Source organism: Parus major, chromosome 1 (assembly GCF_001522545.3).
Source record: "Parus major isolate Abel chromosome 1, Parus_major1.1, whole genome shotgun sequence".
In the NCBI taxonomy this organism is placed as follows: Eukaryota; Metazoa; Chordata; class Aves; order Passeriformes; family Paridae; genus Parus; species Parus major.
The window spans coordinates 13,731,218-13,751,974 of NC_031768.1; the positions used below are offsets into that span (position 1 = coordinate 13,731,218).

The 20,757-nt window shown below is 38.8% G+C and overlaps 1 long non-coding RNA gene across 5 annotated transcripts in view; it reads left to right on the forward strand.

Annotated features, from left to right (window-relative positions):
* The window catches only part of LOC107201832, a 339,704-nt gene that overhangs the window by 191,070 nt on the left and 127,877 nt on the right, over positions 1-20,757 (forward strand). For all 5 annotated transcript variants that reach the window (XR_001520413.2, XR_004496131.1, XR_004496132.1 and 2 more), the window contains one exon: positions 6,097-6,176. This is a non-coding gene — a long non-coding RNA (uncharacterized LOC107201832). The remainder of the gene's footprint in view (positions 1-6,096; positions 6,177-20,757) is intronic.

Consider the following 20,757-nt stretch of genomic DNA (forward strand, 5'->3'; position numbering starts at 1 on the left):
GAAGGCCAAGGTGAAGCTGAAACTGAACTTGGCAAGGAAGATTAGTAGGAAGGGCTTCTACAGGTGTGTTAACCAGAAGAGGAAGGTCAGAGAAGGTGAATGCCCCTGATGAACAGTGCTGGTAAACTGCTAACAGTGGATGAGGAAAAGGTTGAGGTAACCTGAGTCTGTCTGAATAGTTATTTGAAAGATTTGTCTACCAGCTGCCCTGTTATAGAGAATTTTTTGATAGCACCATAAGGTTTGTACATGTCTGTTGGGCACTCTGCATTGAAATAGAGAGGATCGAGCTCACAATTTCACCCATCTTCAGTGAATCAGAGTATCAGTGTGGGTAAAGCAGAGTGTTGTACTAGAGGCTCCTTAATTTTACTGATATTTTAGTCAAGACCAGCTTGTTAAGCAGAACTGGTCTATCTGGTCTATTAACATGTGCTAATAGGAAAAAAAAACCCTAGATTTCACAATTGCTGAAATTTTTCTTCAGAAATGAGGATGCTGAGCTCATTTTTACTTTCTGCCCATGGTGAAGCATGTAGTGATTGCAACAGGGCCACCTTCACACTCCTGAGTTCAGAAATCAGTGTCCAGAGCTGCGTTTTCCCAGTGGTGAGACAGACAAGAGAAGAGTTCTCAGTCTGCTCAAAAAGAAACTCCTTTTATCTCTCCCTGCAAGGTGATCAATGTTATCAGCTGGTTTGAGAGTCCATTTGTGACAGAGCAGTGTAAAAGAAACAAAGCATGACTGAGAGATACATGGACTACAGTGCTTTTCAGGGCTTATTTTTAGACTGGGAATAATGCTGGTTTTAATCTTCCTTGATGGCTGTTTCCAGAGGCACACAAAATGGACATTGGTATTTTACTTGTCAGTGCAACCTTGTTTATAAAATCAAGGAAACATTTAAATGTACCAAGGTTGTAGATAGCAGCTTTCTTTTCAGGTTTTTCATTTGTTTTTGTCAGGTTTTGGGGTTTTTTATGTTTTTTTTGTTTGTTTTTTGTTTGTTTGGGTTTTTGTTTTATTTGGTTTTGTTTTTGTCTTAGCTCAGAAAATTTTCCACTAACTGATTTTACAAGAATATGATATTTTCTTTGGTGTACACAGGGGAAATGTTTTTTTGGGGGTTTTTTTGACAGAGCAGATTTCCCGTGGTTCACTGAATCAGTGTAGAAGGTCCCTGCAGAAGACATGATACCACCCTTTACAGTACTTGTATTTTTTATACAATAAGCTAGTAATGTATTTCTTACTCAGATTCCCAAGGGAACTGGTCCCTCCTTGGTGCTAAACAAGCTGTTGGGAGCTCCTTCTGTTTTCAGCATCATCTTGGTTTCATGCAAAACCCACATGTGGTGGCAAAGCATACTTTACCGCTGATTATCTGGACTTCTAGAAGTCACTGATGAATTGTTTTGTCAGCTTCCTTCACTGGCTGGGAATGATTGTTCTCGTGGTTTCTCTGTTGAGCTGGCTTATCTTTGCATGTTTCCCTTCAGGGAGTGCATATGAATCCATGTTTCCATGCAGAAAAGCCAGACATTTTACAATTCCTTGAGGTCAGTGTGATGTGATGTGATAATCAGCAGCGACAAAATTTTCAGTCCCTGGGAGGTGAGAAGGAAGGAGGAGGGTGTGAGGAGTGAGGTGCACATGTTTCAAACCTGGACTATCTGTTTCTTCTGCTTGTATTGGACTGGTGTGGAGACCACTTTTGGCTAAGGTGCATGACCCTTAGGTCCAAGAGATGACGTGGAAGGAGTTATAAATGGCCAAAGCTTTAGGAGCTGCAGTTGTCTCCCTGATCTTGGCCTTTATTCATGTTCCTGCAGCTCTGTGGGGTGAGCAAAGACAGGGCTGGGGAGGCTCTGTGCCAGGTGAGGATGTGTTCACCCACGAGGGATCCCTTCAGCAGGATATACTATCATTTTAGGGCTGCTCTTGTTTCTTTGGCCAGGTCAAACTAGCTGGAAAAGGGCCTGGTTTGAAGGTACAGCAGTAGCTGTAGCTAAAGGTAATTGAAGATGGGGGCAATCCTTGGAGAATCGGGGCAAGTTTGGTTGTTGTAATCCCTTGATAATGCAATAAATAGCAAAGGGAAAAAGAGGCTCAGGCAGAGCTGCAGGAAACCAGAGGACAAACACAATTTAAACCCTTTCTTGCTATTTTGGTAGATGGCTTTGATGGTTCCACAGAAACCAGTGGGGGAAAGAAATTACCAGAGAGGCAAAAAAATCCATTTTATCCTCCTTTTCCTCTTTTTCTGATGTGTTCTTCAGTACAGATATGGCAAAGGTACAGAACAACAGCATAAAAAAACACAGATAGCAATTTCTAGAAAAAGGGAACACACTAAATGTTACCTGCTGTCTACCACATTTCACATAAAAAGTACTGAGTCTCACTGCACATGTTTCAATCTCAAGAATTTAAGTTGAAATGTTTTTTTTTCACTGAAATTTTGGGATAAGTTTAAGGAAAGGCAGAGAGAGAAGAGAAACAGGCAGGGACTAATCAAGGACTAATTTGTTTCAAAGTCTGGTATATCCAAATATCACAGAGAGGTGCCTTAACAGAAGAGATATTTTATCAAAGGAAAGCCAATGTGAGATCATAGAATGAAAGATGAAAAATATCTTAATAGAAGATTAATAGAAACATAAATAGTCTCAAATTTGCTAGAGGAACAAGGAAAAGAGCTTCAGATGAGACACTTAAAGAAAAAAAAAATTGTGCCTAGTAATCTTGAAAGAAGGTAACTGTAGTTATGTCATTCAAGAGAACTAACTCAAAGCTTTTCTATCCCTTCTTTCTCCCTCATTGCTCTAGGCTTGGGATCCTACAGTCCCATCTGCCATTGGTGAAACAGCTGTGTGGAGGCTTTGCCAGGGACTGTGACATGTTGAAATTTCACAAAGGGGGAGGGAGGTCCACCCCAAAACTGAGTTTAGACATCCCCTAGAGATGCTGGCAATCAGAAGCAGCAGCGTGGAGTGCTAAGGAGGAATTGGCATGGTAGAGGCAACAGCTCAGGGTGGTCAAAAGTCCAGGCACGGGTTATCAGCAATTTCCTGCAGGAGACCAGGAATTCATTGTAAACCAGGAACATGTTCCTCTAAAGGCTCTGAATGAGTTTTACTTACATAGCTGTTCAATTACAAAGCCTTTTGCTTTGTCTTCAGCCATCTCTGACTTTAACAGGTGGGCTCTATTTTTAGGCTCTTCCACCTTACTTGCTGAACACCCCAAGACAGTGATGTGCTTCAGCATTTTAGAGCTTTTCTGTGCTTAAGATACCAATTTTTTAGAGATTTAAGTTGAACCAGCTGGTAGTTTTCTGTCATATCATACTTAATGGACAATACTTAATATGCCACAATATATAGCTTTGATGTCTGCCTCTGAAAAACAAAAAGGAATAGACCTTCTAATCTATGAAATCAATATAGAAGCCAGCTCCTAGAAAGGCTCACAATTTTTATATGGCTCTGTTCCAACTCCATGAAGCTTTATTCTGCTCAGATAATAGGCACTATCACAAAGGCCTGCTCCAAAGTCCACCTGAAGCCATCAGAAAGGCACTCTTGATCACACTAATTTGAAGAGTTGCCCCATCCATGTATTTATCTCTCTCAGTCTGAAGGGGTGCATGAGGATTGCAGGCAAAGAAACCAAGTAGCTCTGACTGTGGGAGTGAAAGCACCAGGAGCCCAAGCAGACCTGGAAGCAGCTCTGTGATGAGAAGCAGGGTTGACTATTTCAGACAGTGTGACACAGGCAGGGGTCTGCTTTTTCTGACCTCAGCAGATGGTTTTACATGGTCCTGAGCTACAGTGGTTGGACTTGGGTCAGAAACTTTAAAGTGTGGGGGCTTTCTGACACCTTTTACAGTACTTTGAGATACATATCTAAAAATTCTACGGTAATTCTTTAGGAAGTCAGTGTTTATTTTCTTACTCAACTAATTACTGTGATTATAAGCATGCCTATATAAAATATCACAAAAAGAAATTTAGTTCATATACTATAAGGACACAATTATCTAATACAAAAACACCAGGGTGGATTTTCAGTGACAGTTTTGTTTATTTTTTTCCTAGTGAATGCTCTCTGTAGTTCCTCTCAATGGTGGTAACTGGTTACATTCATTTATACATGTCAAAAGCAAAAACATGGGGAGTCTTTTTAGTCAGCTGTACAAAAGTACCAACTGCTGGTCTTTATTTGATAATTGAGAAAAAAGAAAAAACCCAACCAGATTACTAGATCTCCATAGGAAGCCAAAGAGGCTACAGTGTTCATTGTAACAACATGCCATGACTGGAGCAGAACTTGGACATAATTCTAGCAAGAGAGGTTAAGAAGAGAGGTGAGCATCTGTATTAGGTTGTCATGGTCAGCAGCTACACTTATATTTTGATTTATATTGCCTCAAGACCTAGCTTCTTGCTGATATTGGAAAAATATCTCTTTCTGTCACCTCTTTGCTCTAACCAAAGAGGAGCACTTTTCTCTGGCCAAAGTGAGACCACGTGCCTAGCATCTCACCAAACAAATTCCCATATTCTCACCTTCTTCCCCTTGTTCCTCCCAGACATAGCCTGCCAAGTCTGTCTCATTCCCCAGCTCATACAGTCAGCACCTCCTGGCATCCTGCAGCCCTGCTCTGTGTCACTGCAATCTTTGCTTTTCCTGTTCCTTTTGCTCTTCCTGATGTGACACCTGCAGCAGCATTTCCACAGCTGGGGAAAGGATGTGGCCTCATCGTGGGGACTGCAACGCAAAATGTTTTCTGTTCCTCTCTTTTCTGTTGCTCTTTGGGTGAAAGTAATTCTATAGTATACTCTGAAAAGCCTTCCTGAGTACGGGGTCCCAAAGCAGAACAGGCATTTTATGTGCCAAAACCCCCTGTGAAACTCAATGCCACTCAGATATACAGCTGCTCTTGTCTTAGGGCTCAAGATAGGTCAGCTTTTCTATCAAGGTGCCAAATCCAGAATCACATCTTGCACTTCCCACACCCGTGGTTCCTTGAGGCTTGGGGAGGAAGCTGGACTGTGAATAACGAGGTATCCAAGCAGCTGGTGACTCACTGGAAGTCCGTGGTCTGAGATATTGACAGTCTGCCAACAATTTTGTCATGGATGTCAGTAAGAGGAAAGATAAGAACAGAACCACAAAGTGGTGTTGATTTTTAAAGGTCAGCGTACTTGTGGTTCAAAGTCACTGTGGGAGCAATCTTCTGGATTTCACAGAGATTTCACAGATAAAAGGAAAACTAAAAAAATGTGGATTACCTCCTCTTAATACAAAATACTTATAAATTAGTATTCTGAATACAACGGCCTAAACTTAACAGCATACTCTTCTTTGTGTTTTCAATGTGGAAATTATCTTGAACTTCTAAGCATTTCTCATCATAAGAGTGCCAAGTTCCCCAAAGGTGATGGAAAATAAGTTTGTGCAATGGGATTACCAGGAAGAAACCAATGAGGCCCATTTGCTTGTAGCTCATCATCTGTATTGAGGAAGGTGGGAGAGTCTCCAGAATTAACAGATATGTCTGAAACTCATGCTTTCTTTTTATTGTAGTCTTTCTGATCTTTACTAAGTTGACAAAATTACATTTAACTGGTAAAAAAAAAAATGCTACTAATTGTGTACATTAATGCAGCTAATATCCCTGGGGTTTTCATTTGACACAAAACAAATTTAACAAAAAAAAATCAAATTATCCTCAATATAAATGAGTTATAGTATGTTCATAGTGGTGCAACCCCAGAAAAAAATGGAAGATTCTAAACCAGCTAAAAAAAAGTCAGAACCCATGGGAGAGCTGTAGGTCCCTGAACTAGAGATGGTTAGATGGAATAATTTATCGTGCAAGTGAGTCTTTCCATCTCTGACAGCATCTGTCTCATTTGTTATTTCTCTGCCTCCTACTTTATCTGGCTCACGGATGTTACCCTCCCTGCATTTTTGTGAACTTGTTAACACAATACTAAGATCTTTTCCCTTTTCATGTCTTGTTCTGTTGAATTACTCTGTCAAAAACATACATTAATCAAGCCTGATTTCTTCCTTTTTCTCCACAGATTCAGACAGTGATTATTGCTTAAGACACCATCTCTTTGAAGAGTATATTGTGTAATAATACAATAATGTTCCATTTCAGGTAGGTAGTCCAGATTATCTTTTAAATATTACTATACTGTTCCTAGCTTGATTTTCTTTTCAGACTTTAGCAGAGTTGTTAAAAAAATCTTTTCAAATATGGGCAAAAATAAGAATAGATATCAAATATAAGCTGACACAAACCCGTTTCACCCATGCTGAGAAATTCCTCACTTTCTGGAGAAAGTTTTGCAACTTCTTTGTGGCACAGCAGAATTAAACTTAAATCCCAATCCTCCCTTGCTGTCATTGCATGGTGCAGAGTATCTGCTCACTGCAGTTGTGGAGCTGACTTCTGTAAAGGTGAAAAAAGCCATTGTTCATACTTCCATGCATTGAGTAAGTCCCTGGCACTGAGACTGAGATACAGAAAAGTAATGTGCAAACTGATATTGTGCAGGAGAGAGGACCCCTCTAATACAGTCACTGGGCTTTTTCTTTATGATTCTTTGAGAGCTTTGTGATTTCCTTTGCTCTTCGCTGCCTTACATAGAGAGCATTTTATCAGTAAAGTAACTGATGCAGAGCCCTTCTACAGTTATTCTGACTTAATTTAGAAATAAAAAATGGCTGTAACTTTTGTTAAGGAGAAACTCAGCCTGCCCTGAAATACATTTTTCTATAGCCCTCTAAATTATAGCAAACCTAATTCAAAGTTACCAGAATATGTCATTCTTACTTGTATTGAGTAGACTTTTTCTTTTTTAATGTTAAAAATTTTAGAATTGAATTTTTTTTCTCCTTGGGAACTTATAATGCTAATATTTTAAGTGGGGCACCATTTATCTAGATGGTGATTTCAACAGTAATATTACTTATTAGAATAAGCTGGACTGACTTACTGCTTTTGCAGTCTTTTTTTATCCTCATAAACTTGTAACACCATGCTGAAGATGAAAAGTGGAACTCTTGTGAAAAGAATGGTGGTTTTCTGTTTTGTTTTGGTTTTTTTTTTTCTTTCAAGGAACACGGGACACTTAAGGAAAATGTACAGGAGTTGAATGTTCTGTAAAATTTCTTATAAAACTGTATTTATGTGGCTACAAAAAAGGACTCCTTGACCTGCATCACTTCCTCATGACTAAGCAACACTGTGCCATAGAAAGCACATATCAAAGGATTTGTTCTTAGCCAGATTCTCTTCTGCTTGTCCATTCCTTCTCTTGTAGATCTTGTCTCTAAAAAGTGGTATCAAGTCTAATAAGTTCACACTGTAGCCTTGACACAACTTAACAGAAATCTTTGTCTACCACAAGATGCAAAATAATTGAAACTCAGGCTTCATGGCATCTGATTAAACACATGGAGTATTCAGAATGTCTCAGCAAATTTGAAGTTTTTGGTTCTTCACTAACTGAACCCTTTACTTTATATGTATTAAGTCAAAATGTAAAAAACCCCCTGACCAATCAACCAACAACAAAAAAAGCTCACCACCAAAGAAAAAACCCCAACAAAAAACCTCAAACCTTAAATTTGTAGATGGTAGTATTTGTATTCCTTTGAAATATCTCTTAATAGCATCAGGCAATCCAACTCCCCTAGTTGTTGCAAGAACCTATAATAGAAAATTTGCCTTGACTCACTGTTTTTTGTTTGGCTGGTTGTTTTTTTTCTTGGCCTTTCTGTGTTCATGTTTTCTCCTTAATCCTCCTTAGATTTAGGATTGGAACTCAATCACCACATTAGGTTCAGAAGTTTGCTGAATTAATCTGTTGTTGCTTGAATCCCTGAAGTGGGTTCTATTTTATTATGGAATGCTTAAGAATTACTGAAATTTCAGTGGAGGCTATTAATGAGAAGCTGGAAGTCCACTGATTAATTAATACATTGTAGTCTCTTTCACTTGGTTTTAGTTCTGTACCATTGCCTGGGGGGACATATCTCTTAGGTTGTCTGGAAGCAGCCTCATTATTAACAGAAATGGGCCATAACTTCTTCAAATAAAATCTTTTCATTGATCTTAAAAGAGAAATTTTAACTTTGAGCACTTTATTTAGTTTCATAGCTATCTTTTTGTGTTGCTGTAATTCTGGGACCCTGTAGTCTACTCTACAAGGTCACACCATTCTGTGCTGTGCATCATTAGGATTTACGGGTAAAATAGACTTGGGTCAGGAGCTACATAGCTACATACATTTCATAGCTACACAGCTATGAAACTCAAAAACAATAGCAAGTACTGAAGTGGATGGCATTCATCCCCAGAAGTCACTTAGGGTAAAAGTACCCAATGCCATCTTGATTCTGGAGGGAGCAGCTTTCAGATGCCTTTCATAAAAACACCAAACAATTCCAGTATTTAACATACAGTCACTAGGGCTTAGGACCACAGACATTCTCAGATGTCTAGTTTAGACCCAGATCTTCTTGAAATCAAGAAGAAAAAGGACACTCAAATAAAGCCCAGTGGGTAATTTCAAAAAGGCAATCAAAGGGTTCAAAATTCACCAAAAACTACTATCTGTCATTTTCTGGCCATGGAAATGGCTGTAGGGATGCTAACTCTACTAGCTCCAGCACCAAGAGCTATCTTCTGTCTAACTAAATCCCATCTTTAGTTCCAGGTACACAAGGATTCACTTTGTATTTTATAAGACTATCTGTATTATTTTTAAAAATACATATAAATTAGTCAGTGTAATATGAATTTGTATTTTTTAAAATTATTTTTTAGGAAAAGATTGTCCCAAGAATAAAACAATTACTGAAAAATTTTGAATACTGTATGTAACAGTTTTGAGTAATATTATATAATGTGCAGCTGAAAGTTTGTGAAAAGATGCAATGATAAGTGTGATGTAAGAATAGGATTTGGTAGAATGGGAGAGGGTAGGATAAGGTAAACAGAACAGGTATTCAAACAGGAATCAGTGAGTGCCCTGAAAGAACATACTCTTCCTAAGGCTGAAATCTATGTTCATATAGGCTGGTGGAATAGCAATATGTATTCTACATAACCAATTATGTATAATTATATATATATATATATATATGATATAATATTACCAAATAGCTACATAACTATTAATTCAAAAAACTTTGCATTTCTGAAGGGTGTGTAAATTGCTGTAGGTTATTCAGAGATTTGGGGTTATTCCATCTGTCTTATCAGTTCTTAATTTTCCCCTTACTCATTTCCCCACTATTTTTTGTCTCTGATACATCACATTAGGAAATCTTTATCTCCACTGTCACTGACTTTTGGAATAATTTGTTTCCTTTAGTGTAAACTGTACTTATGGGAATGCACCATCATTTTGAACATTCCTTCTATAGTATGGAGAAATAAAATCAAATATATCAGGATATTTTTATATTGGATATTCTCACTAAGACATTTAAGAAAGAAAGTGAAAGCCAAGTTGAAAGATCTTGAGTGGCTTGACCCAGAAGCTTCTGACACAGGTCCCCCACAGCACACTGTGTCTGCCTTTGCTGCACAAACATGGATCAGCAGCCAGAGGCATCAAAGGCTGGCTTTGACTCATTCCTCTATAAACAGTTATTTCTCACTAGGTTATTGCTGGTCACTCATATTACAGTTTGAATTTCAAATTTCTATGACCTGAAAATGATCTACAGACCTGTATGATCTACAGAATCAATGAGTATTATAGACATGTTTAAAAAAGGAAAAATTGTATCAATTCTTGGAAAACTATGAAAAAATATTAGTTTCCTGCACAGATCTAAGATTTATTGTTTCAACTAATGTCTGTATGAGAAGAGAGAATACACATACATGTATAATTTCTCCAATGACTTTCAAACAGTTTTGTAGAATTTCATATGGAGACAGAGGACACAGATACACAATTTTCTGACAGGCTTGAAGTTGAAAAGCTGACTAGAAAAAAAAGGAGGGGGATCAGTAAGGGACAGACTAACATGAGCACATCCTCAATTGCACTAGGCAGGCCACCTGTGAAATAGGTGTTTTGGCTGTTTCAGCCAAGGGAAAAGGATTGGCCAGAGCTTAGTTTGTTAGCAAATTCAGCTATAATTCATCTTTAATAAATCAGGCTTTGCTTCTTCTACTGGTCCCAGAACTGTTTGTTATATGTTTATTTTAGGTCCTGTGCCAGCCATAAATCTGGGGCTGTTTTTCAAGCAGTGACAGTGATATATTGGTATGACTATGTTAGCTCCCAGAAGCGGGACTGTAGACATGCTGAACAAACAGAGTTGATGTGTCCTTTTTTTTTTTAAAAAAAAAAATCAACTCTCATCACATTCATCTGTGGTCAGAGTCCATTAATGAGGATTACTCTTGACCAGAGGGGCTCTGAAAGAGCTCATTTTTACTGGGTGAATTTCTATTAGTGTGCTCCAATTTCATTTTTCTTCCTGATGATCTAACTTAAACAATATTAAAATTTTCTGAGCAACAAGGGACTGGACTGGATCTCTAGGGCTGACTTTAAAAGAAGCCTTTTCCTTTCAAGACTTTTTCTCTGTTTCAGCAGAAGTGAGAGAGCAGTTTCCAAGAATAAAAGGGAATTGGAGCAGGGCAGAGAAGGGTGAGGTTCCTGGGCATGAAGAAGAGAAAATAAGAGACCTGGAAAGTGGTGGGAGAGGGTGGGGCTGATACTTGAGGATGTTAAACACCCTACACCTAGAGGACCAGGGGACAAAGACATACATTTGTTTCTCTGTTGCCAGAAAGCACTTGCAAAGGCCATTATCCAACCACATTTCTTGGTTCATGCAGGATAGAGACACATGGTTTCTTTTTAGCCAGGGACATTTAATATAAAAGTGGCTCTGTAGGATGCTGCTTCAATTCTACATGCCCTGATACTGATTTTTGAAGACAGCCTGAATTTTGGAGTTGAGTAGCTGACTTTGTACACCTAACCTTATTGTCTTATCATAATATGTGTGGGTTAATAGAGATAAATGATAAAAGGAAGAATTCCAAAAACAAAGCCTAAGTATAAGCAATGCAGCTGGAAGGAACCCCAAACTAGGAGAGAGACAAGGCTCTTGCTACCTGCTCATCTCCTTCTTCTCTACCCACGGCTGCATACAATGTGAGATTTTCCTAATCTGGTACAGATTTCCTTTGCTGACAAGGCTAATAGAGAATGGAAACTCAAGGGCGGCTTCTTTTGTTGCACCTGCTGTGTAAATAGACCAACAGCTTAAATATGGCCAAAGAAAGGCTTTTAATCCACCATGATGACTTATTAAACTGTGAAATCTGGGGCTGGATAAAAGGAGGAGCAGAAATGGTTATGAGTGCTGCTTGTATTTTGATAGTGATGCTCTCAAGTAAGGGTAGAACACAGAGGTTTTGAGCTCTACAGTGAGAAAACTTGGATTGAAACAATTTTAAATCTCCTTCTCCAGATCCCCTTACATCCTTCCTTGTCTGTGATAACACACACTCTCTGATCTCTCTTCAAGCTTTAAGCACACAGATTGCTAAAGCCATCTTTTTTTTCCTTTTTGACCCGATTATGACACTTCTAGCTTTGAAACATTATTTATGCTGTCTTCTCCTCTCCATTCTTTTCTTCTCCATGCCATCTCCTTCAAAGACTCACACAATTCTTTTTCCTTATTTAATCCCTCTGACATGCTTCCAAATGCCCTTAGTCCTTTGCAAGTGCTTCCGATCTTTTCTGACAGCTTAGATGAGAGTTGGCTCATATAGTTCCAATTATTTTCAAAATTTTTCATAGTGTTTGGAGATCAGGTCTGTCTGAGCAGAGAAAATGTCTTGCATTGCATAATCTCTTATGGAAGATTTTTCTAAAGCCTCCCATGAACCTCTTTGGTTCTCAAAAAGGAAAATATGGAAACGAAATGGGAACATTTGTGAGTTCTTATGCTGATTGTGGAAAGACTGGGAAACAGCCTGTTGGAGAGAGATGGAGTCCTGAAATCCACACAAACATTGCCTTTGCCTGGAATGTGTTCTTTTGAGACTTGTTTATCATTGGCATAAAGTCTGTTTTAAACAATCAAATGCCAAAACTATCATCCCACACTTCCTCGGATCTCATGCTTGACCATCTAGGGGAAAAGTTTCTTCTAATATGAAGAAAAGCATGGTTGATTAAGATGATACTTGAGAGAAAAAGTATGGTCAGATACCAAGTTAAACTGGGATAGCTGTTTCTTCCTGAAAATCCTGCATTTCAAACCATTTGGTGTGTTGTGGACACAGTGGTGTTATACCTTCTAATATAATGTATAATTTAAAAAAAATATCAAAAACAGGGAGAAAAGTTTTTTGAACAGGAATTGAAGTTTGTCTGTGCATCAGCACGACCTTTCCTCTTTCTCCTGGCCAAACAAGAAATGCAGGGCTTTAAGGGACCAGTTTCACAGGCGCACATCTGGTGAGGTAGAAGGTGTGTCCATCAGTCACTGAGGTGCACCCCAGCGTTTTCACCCCAAGTTATATCATACCTGGCCGAGTCCCTTCGGCTTCGTGACGCTGCAGGGAAGACGAATGTTTATGGAATTACAGCAAGCTGAGCTCCCCAGACACACATACTCTCCAAGTGTTCCTGCTCCTATAAAGTCGGAAAGCTTTGATTAATAGGAATAGCACTAGACTTTAAGGCGCACTTTATTTCATTGATGAACTTTGAGGTGTCTCCTGCAGTAACAGTTTTGTAAACTGTAATCGTTAACATCGCTTATTCAGGATTTACAGGAGTGACTAACATTGCCTATTTTTTCAGGCTGCTACAGGGATAAATAACTGATGTTGAAGAAGCAAATCAGGATCTCTGTGGGGAAAGAAAAAAAAGGAAAAAAGGAAAGAATTGTGTGTGGGTTTTGGAACCAGCAAATCATTTTTCTGAGGTGCCTGTAAAAGTACATGGTGTGATGTGACTGTTTTATAAAAGAGGGAAGGGTGATGTGTGGGCTTCATTACATAATATTATTGCAGAGCTTGAACGGTGAAGGGGCACAATGGAAAAGGGATATCATAAAAATCAATTTGCAAAAATTAAAGTGTTTGTTCAAAACCTCCTCCATAACAGGATTAACTGCCAAGGAAATTAAAAATTATGTAAGAGGAATAACTGAAGAGATAATCCAGGATGATCCAAAGGATTTTGCAGATATCTCTGCAATATTAACAATCTTGTCATTAAATCTAGCAATTTAATGAGCTACATTCTTCATCAGTTCCATGTACGCACTTAATATGTTTTTCATTTTGACATAGATCTAAGCTCGATACACTTGTTTTAGAGTATCATGTTGTGCATCAATACACGTATATTTAGCAGTGCACTCCTGTTGAAAGCAGTATATCTGAGATGATTAAAAAGCCCAGGATGTGGTTCATAAACCATTACTTTCAGGGGTGTCTGAAACAAGTGCTTGAAATCCAGCTCCGTACCCACAGTGATGTATAGCACCGGCTTGTATCTGCAGTTTCATCTGTCTCTTGGTGTTTGGTGCTGTCAGGTGTTTTGACACATTCTACTTTTATTGGCTGAAAAGTAATGTAATAGTAAATAAGAATAGGATGAGGCAGTTGCCTTCACAAGAAGAACGCTTTAGGAAAGGTGCTGGGATTTCCTTGATGATTAAATTGTGCCTCTTGAATTTGCATGAATATCCTTGTGAAGCTACATGACTGTATGAGTACAGTGAAGACAATTTGGGACCACCTGCATCTCACAGGTCACACCAGGAGCAGCATGTGACAAGAGCCGACTCTTGGCTAGTTTCTTATCTTGTGCTCTGTTACTGTGAGTCTGCTGCAGTAAGAATGTGTTACAAAAGTCAATCAGTGATTGCTGCCCTTCCCTCTCATGCCTTTTGCTCTCTTTTTATTCCTTACAGCTCCTAGAGCTTTCTTGAAGCACATTTAGTGCTGTCTTTAGTAACTCTCCTTGAAGTTTGTTGCTCCGATCAATCTCTTCTTCCTGTGAATAACCCCAACTTTCTTTCCTAAATTATTAATTTTTCCTTTACTTTTGGGCTTCCCTTGCTTCAGCCAGCTCTCTTTGCAACACAGCACACGTCTCTTCCTCTGAACATGAAGTGTGCAGATCAACTCAGTGTTTTATAATGTCCTAATTACTGTACTCACAGGTTACTGGGTTATAGCAGTATGCCAGAGGGTCGATGAACCTTTTAAGTTAAATGAGGAGATGTATCTTCATGGGACCTAATTAGAAGGTGAAGTTAATAAAGACAGAAGGGAAAAAAGCCAGTGAGAAAGTCAGATGCCTTCAAAAGCTGTCAAAAGAAGTTGTCTATTGGACTCTTTTTTTGGACTGGCTGGGCTTTGCCAAGAGGTGTAGTGTGAGGGTCTTTGTGAGCCTGATGATGAGGGCTGGAAGTTCCCGTGTGGCGATTCCCTGGGGAAGCCAAGGATCTACACCTGCACATCCTTGTGACACATCCTAACAGGAGAGACAGGAGGAGCCAGAGGAACAGCAAGGATCTTGAATGGCTGCTTGCATGGTGTTGGGAGGCTAAGCAGAGGATGGGGAAGCAGCAGAAGTCATTTTCTGATTGCTGCTTTAATGCGGCCCAGGAACCTGGTGTCAGAGAAGGGGAATCTACTGGAAGCAGAGACAACATCCAGGGAAAATAAATCAGGAAAGCTCCTGTTGGAGAGCACAGAGACTGTTAGACCATAGACTTTTACTGATGCCATATATAATGAGACCCCTATATTTTTATGGAGACATTCTGTTGGGGTTTTGAAGCGTTGTTCTGGAGCACTGGGAAAAATAACTGCTCCAAGACTCAGTATTTCTGAATCATTCAATTACAATGTTGTTTTTAAGAATTATACATGGAATGAAAATAGATGTTGTCTCTCCCCACACAGCCTTGGGCAGAAAAAAATCATGATGATTTTGGAATAGCGTTTGTTGACACCACCGAATTGTATTTGAAAAAGAAATTGCACTGCACTGATTTCCTTCATTATTAGTGATTCAATACTAAGAATATAAACCTAGTATTCTTATTATTTTGTGTTCGTGTTCCTCACAAGAGTTTATGTAAGCAGGTCCCCATATAGATGTGTGGAATCCTACTGAATTCTGTGTGAATTAAGTATTGAGAGGTTTGTTTTTTTTTCCCACAAATGCAATTTGTGTGAAAGGGCAAAACTCTGGCTTTGACTTTCACATATAAATCTCATTTCCCACTTTATGTATGTTCATTTAATCCTCAGATTCTTTCACCCTTTCATCAGCAGTGTGAAGTTAGATCCTCTCTGGACCCTAAACAAAGATAGAGTTCCTGGTCAGTATGTAAAATATAACTACTCCTCAGTGTTTGGGTGTTTGCTAAGCACAAATTTAATCCTTTTGTATTTATTAAATTATTTGTATAAGTTGTTTTTTTGTGTGATTTTTGTTATCTGTTTAGATTTGGGCTTTTTTGTAGATAGAATGAAAATTAATAAAATGTCTGTGATTTAATCTTCATCACTTTTTGGCCCAAGAAGGTATTGTTTTCGTGACATTAATCTCTTAGAGAAATTCTCACCTGTTATATCTTTGAGGGCCAGGCATAATAGAAGGATTCTCTAGGCAGATTCATGGCACTGTCTGCCAGGCTGGGTAAGAAATATTCCTGCTTTACCAAGTACAAGAGCCTTCTACTTTGATGCTTTGTAAGTGTGGGCTCCTTGCTGAATTGGGTCACCCATGGAAAGAAGAGCAACACAAGGCTCTGAGAATGTCAGATGGACTCACAGCCTTCAGAAAATCATAGATTTGGGGTGGAGGGCACCTTAAAGACCACATAGTTCTGACCCCCTGCCATGTGCAGGGACACTCAGGTTGCTCAGAGCCACATCCAGCCTGTCCTGGAGCACTGCCAGGGATGGGACAACTCCGGCTGCTCAAGGACGTACAGAAAAGCTTTGCAGCCCATAGGCACCGACACTACCATAAATCTGGGCATTGCTGCTTGGGGTGGCTCATCCCAGGTTGCCTCCTGGCAGAAGCACTTTATTGACTCCTGTGTGCAAGCAAGGAGAGGAGCATGCCAGCTGAATTTCCTTGTTACTTTAGTGTGCCTCAGGGTGTTGCTTTGAAAAAGCAATTCCCTACCTGAACCAAGGAGCAGTTTTGAACTTAGAGTGAATGCAAGTCAAATTACAAAGGTCAATATTAAAAGAAAGAGTTTTGCTTATAATGTAGATGAAATATTCAGAATTATGCAGCGAAATGTTTGGGAAGCCAAATTTGCCTGATAGATCTGGAGTTATTTTAGGTGTCTTAAAGTAGCTAATGACAGGGCTGTGCAAGTAGATTCTCAGGCACTGTGGTTTTTTCTTGTGGGTTTGTGTGTTTTGGTTTTTTGGGTTTTTTTTGTTGTTTTGCTCTGTTTTATTTTGTATTTTGTTGTGAAGGAGGAGGAGAGATTTCAGTGGGTATTTCATTCTGATGAAATGGAATTCAGATTTCAGATCCTGTGTATGACTGAACTTTTTCTAATGGAGCTGAAGCACTTCAGCTCACCTGCAGAGATGGCTTCAGCCAGAAGAAGAGCAAACAGAGGAGGTGGGAATGATGGTTTACAGAAAATTAAGATAAATCTAGATCTGTAAGATTTATGTTTTAACAAGATGTTTGAGGTAACCACATTTTTGAGAAAGCATGAGGAAATGGTAAAATAAAAAAGAAGATGGCTGAGGAAGTTATGCTAGCCTTCCTGGGAAATGGGGATGGTCCCTGTGGGTGTCACATGTGTCAGAGTCCTTGAAGCAGACTGTCATCATGGATGAGATCAATTCCTATTCAGAAGATGCAAAAAACCTTCCATAAATCTAAAAGGAAGAAGTTGAACTGATTTTATAATGATAATGGATGGAAAAGAATTTGTGTAAAAGCTGTAAAAAAGCACTTTCTTCTTGTGTGTGGAAGTGACCTATGGAAGCAAAATACTCAGCTGAAAGGTATAGTCATAAGAAACACAGAATTCCTTTCTAAAACATTCTTGGTAGATTTGATTAAATATATCTTTATATTACTGAAATACAAGTTATAAGTTATATATACTGTTCAATAAGACTTGCACAGTTGAGATATCTGTGCTGTTTCACATTTATTTCCTTTGCTTTTGCTAGACTTTTACCAGTCTTCTGCACAGTAAAACTTTTACACAGTTTACAAGGCTATACTTATCACCCATTCTCTGCTAAAGCAAAGGACTTACCCTCACTGGGGTTTTTTCCAGTTGTTGGTGTAGCTTCACCAAAGTTGTTACTTGTATTAGGTTTGAAAAAAGATTAAGAGCTGAACTTCCATTTATTGGAGAATAATGTATAACAGTTTCTGTATCTTCAATGAATTTGAAAAATTCATTGAAGCACTGAATGTGACCACTAAGATTAAAAATGTCCTTTTTTTTTTTTTTTGAAGTTATTTGGTCCATTAATTTCTGTGGACCTTCAGTCCCAGCCCAAATGCAGACTCAACTCCTGAGAAGCTTGTGCCTTTAAGCAGAGTTCATGGTGTCTGTACCAATATTCTTGGGGCATACATTTCCTCATACATTAATAACCCAATTTTCCTAATAAAGCAGGGCCAGCACAATCATGGTTTTGTGGGCAGAGGAGAGGGAAGAGTGCTTAGCAAACAGTTAATGCCAACTCACAGCTGCAGTGAGCTCATTGAAAAGTCCCTTGAGGTGAATCCTGAATGCTTGGCCTTAATGGAGTGGGGGTGTCTCACTGCAGTGTCTGAACAGCCCCAAGGCTACCTGAAGGATGGTTCCTACCACAGCTTTTCAGTAGGGAACAAAGATAAGAAATGAAGCTGTCCTTTAGCATGAATGACTCTGCCCTGACAAAACTCATAGGCTGACTGGGAATTTAGTTTACCTCAAGGGCCAGTCCGGTGGTTTAGTAGAAAGACCAGGAATATTCCAGTTGTCCAGCCAGAGGAATAAAATGGAGGTTATATCAAACATAGATAGCTAGTATAAACCTTCCAGAGTAATTCTAAGCAAAATCTCTTAATTCTGTTCCACACGTCCACTTTTCCAAATTGCAGAGAAATTTTCTGTCCCTAAGTCAAATGGCCCTAACAATGTGTGGGCTGATGGTCTGAAATTAAAATCAATTCCACTGGTTAATTATCAGTTAATCACTTCAAGTTCTTTAAAAAAAAATGCACTAATGAAGTTGCTCTTATTGGAAATATAAGGATATTGCATTTCTGAGATTTCCAAAGTGCCAGATCTTTCCATCCCCTTAGTCAAATGAGGAGCTCCTTTAAATTCCCTTGCTAAGGTTACTCAAGACGCTTCAATGAAATGTGCCCTCTATATCAAGCTAGAGGCAAATTAGTGCCAAATTATGTTCTTTCTCTGAACTTAGCTGATGGATAACATATTTTAAAATATCATTTTGAAAAAATTCTAATTGTCACAATTCTTTTTTTGGTAAACAGAATCTTTGCGTTTCTTTTGGTGTGTTATTTTCGGGCAATGCATGCTATTGAAATGCACAAGAGGAAATTAAATGCTGGTGATTTAGTAAAATGTTCACTTAAGGAACCAGTAGTTTTGTTTATTAGCATTTTCTAGCAATTAGAATGTTTCTGGGTTTCAATTAAAGCAGTGTACGCTTGTTCCATACACCTGGATTTTCTCAATTGTAATGTCTCTTGTTTTCTCTTTTGAGATAAACTCAATACTTGGGTAATTTTTTAACCTCTTTTTTATTTATTTTTTATTTTGTCATCACTTCTTTAAGCTCCAGCTGAGAGGAAAGCATTGCTCTGCTATAGCACACAGGATTAGGATATTCCTTAGAAAGCCTAGTTTTGCAGGTGTAGGACAAAGAGAGAGGAAATAAATTATAAAAGAGAAAACTAAGAGAAAAAGTAAAAGATTATTTTATTCTCTTTGGAAATTATATGTTTCTGTGTTCTTTTTATTTGGGCAAGAATATCAAATCAGCATGACAAATTCTGAAGGCACTAAAATTATGTGAATTTGGAAAATTTAATCTTTACACCTGCAATGAAAATGGTCACATGAATCCCTTCATCAGCCTCATTTCCCAGGAGCTTCTGCCTGTGCTCAGGGAACTGCTGTGAGTCACAGCTCCACAGACTGACCCACATGATGTGTCTGCAGAGGTGCTCACTCCTGGGCAAACAGCACCCATGGGAGTCTCCAGGGACTGCTGTTCCCATAAATTGAGTCAAAGCTTTACTAGCAGGTTGGTTCATGTCATCTGCTCTGAGTCTGTATTTTGGATTTTTTTCCTGGTGGAAAATACTGCCTTATCTTTATTGCTTCCAAAAGCACACAGGAAAACAACAATTTTTGAGCAGTCTTCAGATTTTGCTATGAATAAACAGTTGCAAGAAACAGTTGGCTTTAGTTATCACTACCAGAGCAAAAACAAGGCTGAAACATAGAATTAAGTGACTTGGCCATGATCACATGAAAGCCAAGAGGGCAACCATTGAATCCACATAATTTGAAGGTCTCGCCCTCATGAACCCCCAGCTGGGTCTAAAAGCTGGAGTTCATCTGATGCCATTCATTCATTCATGCCATGCAAGATGCATGAAAAATGATTTTGTAATTGTACAGCCCCTACGTTATCTTGAGAGAGTAAAAAAACCTCCAAAAATACCAGAAACCTGAATAAAACAGGAAAACACTTTATTCTTTCCTCTTTTTCTTCATTTTCCTTTCTTCTTCCTTTTCCTTTAATTTTCCATTTCCTTTGTTCATTTCAGATGCAGGAAGCCTATGGAGCATTTACAGTCTATTTATTAGCAAGAATTATCCCCCATCTCCACTAATACATTCAGTGAAGGCAAGTTTGCATCATTTCTGCCAAGGGATTTTATATTAGACAGAGGATAATGTTAAACTTTATAGATGTCAGTGATCATTTCCAGTGGGAATTTACTGCATTGGCTTGATTTTGTGTTTCTGAGACTCTCATTACAGCTGTGCCAGGCTGTATATGGCAGTTCTGGAAAAAGAAAAGGCTCAGTGGGGATTTCAGTGTTCCCAGCTTAATGGTTTTTGTTAACAAAAAATGAAAGCAAAGACAGCAATCAGGGCTGAGTTTGGAGAGCTGCAAGGAGTCTAACAGGGAGTACCCACAGTGGGGATGATGTGAGCTGGCTTGTTTCTCCCTCTGGAAGCCCTGCTGCTGCCTGTGCTGCCCGAGAACACAGGTGTGGATGGCAATGGGGCAGAGCTGGAGGCAGGCAGGAGAGGAGGAGAGGGAAGCACTGCCAGCACGGTGTGCACAAGGGTTAGGACCACCAACTAAGGATAAATCTTAAAAGAGGTGTAAGAAAATATTGCACTTTAATTACCAATGTCTTGTGAAGGTGTTCTCCAAATGTAAATATTCATGTTGTCAAATTTAAACAGAGGGACAGCTGGGCACTTTTTGGAGGCCAGGGGAGAAAAATCCTGGCTGCCTATATTTTAGGAACCTGAGTCAAATATATATGTATATATATATGTGTGTGTGTGTGTGTGTGTGTGTGTATGTGTATGTGTATGTGTATATATATGTATGTATGTATATGTATGTATTTTTATATATATATATATATATATATATATATATATATATATATATATATATA